Source organism: Cynara cardunculus (assembly GCF_001531365.2).
Source record: "Cynara cardunculus var. scolymus isolate 2C chromosome LG 10, CcrdV1, whole genome shotgun sequence".
In the NCBI taxonomy this organism is placed as follows: domain Eukaryota; kingdom Viridiplantae; phylum Streptophyta; class Magnoliopsida; order Asterales; family Asteraceae; genus Cynara; species Cynara cardunculus.
Window position 1 is genome coordinate 18,637,029 of NC_037537.1, and position 3,153 is coordinate 18,640,181.

The following is a 3,153-nucleotide window of genomic DNA, read 5'->3' on the forward strand; positions in this document are numbered from 1 at the left end:
TTATTTTAATTAATATATATATATATATATTATTTTTAATTAAAATAAATTTTATCAGTAATATTTTTAATTTTTTTAACTTGAAAAATCACATATGAGATATATTTTATTTTTAATTAAAATAAATTTCATCGGTAATCCTTTTAAAATCTTTTTTTAATTTTTTTTGTTTGAAAAATCACTGACAAAATATATTTTGTCAAAAATCTTTTTTTTAATGTGAGTACTTTTTGGTATATTTATTTTATTTTATAGATTTAAGTACTTTTTTGGTTCAAAAAATGTTTAGAAACTTAATCGTTCAAAATATGAATGTCCATTATTTTTTTTTCAGACTTTTTCCATTATTTTATCACAGTAACCAGTTGTATAGGTTATAAGAATGTATTTAATAGGTATTAGAAAGTTCAAGAAGTTATTTAACATGTTTTTGAATGTCCAATGACTTATTTGTTCCAAAAAATTATCCAATGACTTAATGATTCCAAACACTAATATCCATTGGGTTCTTTTAGACTTTTCCCATGTTTAAATTATGTCTTAAAATGATCAATTTTTTTATTTTAAAATATTATTTTAAACCAAAAAATTTAGTAAATACTTGAAAAAAATATATATAAAGAATGGTTTATTCCATTAATTTAATTGAGTAATTTTAATTTAAATATTTTGTAGAACAAAAAGTCTAGAGTCATTTAAAACCGATTACTTAATTTATGGGGAAATTAAAACTCTATTTCCTCAAAATTATTTAAAATTGACTTTCCTACCAGTCTTTTATACCCAATATCTTATTCGTAAGATGTGATTTTCTTTTTCTAGAAGACAAACAACAACTGACAAATACGATTAATACAATATAATGTAACATAAATTTCGTTGTATTTTTCATTTTTGTACGATAAAAATAGTTGTTGTTGATTTTAAAATAATATATATATATTTTTTTTCTTTTTAAGACACCAGACTGTGTTTTTCTAAAACTTTCAAATCTGGAAAAAAACGATTAATTTAATTTTTTTTTTTGGATAAAACATCAATTAAGAAATAAAGTTGTTTCTAAATGTCAACATTTGATTACCTATAATGACAGCCTATGATTTAACATTAACAAATATTTAGCAGAATCTTACACAAAGTCTAGATTAGAGACAAATGTTATTAAAATCCATCAGTGTTGTTATCTCCAAGGTAAGAAAAATAGCTATTTTTTTCTCGTACCTCTAACTAGCATTCAATTCATCACAGTGTCGCTAGTATCATTCCCCAACGAAGAATTGATGGGCATGCCGACAAATGAAAAAAAGGTTGGATTTAACGCAAGCGTGCAATTTTAATCACATTTACTAAAAAATAAAATATATTAAATATAAAATCAATATCTTTCCCAGAACCCACCATTTTCATGATAAAAACTCATTAATTGACATGCCCATTTAACATGAAATCAAAATCCAATACGATCAAAGTTAAATATTCAGTTACTGAAAACATTGATAAAACTATCTTATCGAAAACAACAAAACATGGATAACTTCCAACATACGCAAACCATAAATCATGGATAACACTCCATACTTAAAATGTCACCAAAAATGGATAATACTCAATAACCAAAACAACATCTTCTGTTGACGAGGGCCCATTTCCATCGATCGTGGTGAAACACAACGTAAACCCTTCACCAATGTTGCAGAGTTTCACTCAATGTCATTGGGCTCTGTACATGATTCTATCGAATATCACCGCAAGACCAAAGCTTCGTATACGATTCTAGTGAGCACCACTGCAAGCCCCAAGGGTGACTGTGATTCCTACTCCATATATATGACCAATTTCCATATATGGCTCCAACAAGCACCATCGCAAAACCTAGTCTCCTATACGATTCAATAGAGTACCGCCACAGGCTACTCGCTCCATATACGACCCAATAGAGTAACATCCCTATTTTTATAAAATAATAGACAACATGAAACTTTCCAAATCTTTCAAATATACAACTCTAATAACAAAATACTTAAAGTTTACATAAGAAGGAGAATAGAATGTACCAGAGTTCTAAACGGGACAAACTAATCCTTAACATAATTAGAGTAGATTGGGGGTTATTAAAACCGTCGAATCTGCTATCTTCAAAATCGGATGACGCTTCTAAAGTTATCCTACTGGAACATCTACATAGCACCAAAACGCCTCTTAGATCTCATTCATATCTGATATACATGTTGATAAAAAAAGGTGTTAGGCTTAAAGTCTAGTGAATTAAAGCAGTTATATCATATAAAATGTAAAACGGTCAAAATGAACATTTTCCTTTAAACAACGACTCATTTTTAAAACACAAGTCATAAAAGGAATATCTTTACAAAGCTCGTTAATTCCAATTCAAATACCAGTTTTAGATTTGTAATCAATATCCAAACTCACCCAAATCATACACAAGACGCAAATCCCAAAACACCAAGTATATAGATAAAACCATGTATTCAAAACATCGAAAAGCATGGCAATGAAGTACACAATACCTCTAGTGTATCCTCGACCTCTAGATGAGTTGTTGGTCCCGTAAGGGTCTACAAGAAGAGAAACAGTTTGTAGAAGGGGGGRATGAATACAAACACAGTATTTTCAAATTTAAAATATATATTGATAGAGAATATCAATACAGATTTTACAAGATTGTTTGGCGGAAAGATAAGGTAATAAAAAACCTATCTAAACAATATTTGGTTACACACAAAGCTTTAGCAAATACAAGAAAAGAAGTTGCTATAAGGAATATCCTTTATTTAAGCTAGAAAATGCTTGAAGTAAGAATTAGGGTTAGAGAGAGAGAGAGTTGCGCACTCTCTGCATGGAGAAGAAACACTTCTATTTATACCCAGTGCATTAAATGTTCATTTAATGTAATAAAGTAGGGTTAGAGAGCGTGTCAAGCCTTAAGTGGAAGACTTGTACTTTGCCACAGTAAATAGTACACAAGCACTATTCATGAGCAGACATCCTTACCTAAAGTTGGTGGACAAAGAGTCGACTAATYGGCTCCGTATCGTACTAACTTTCGTAGGGGAATGGGTTTTGTCCTTTGTGTGCATAAGGACAAGACAACAACAACCATGCTAAGCAAACTTCCTTTGATCGCTGAATGCT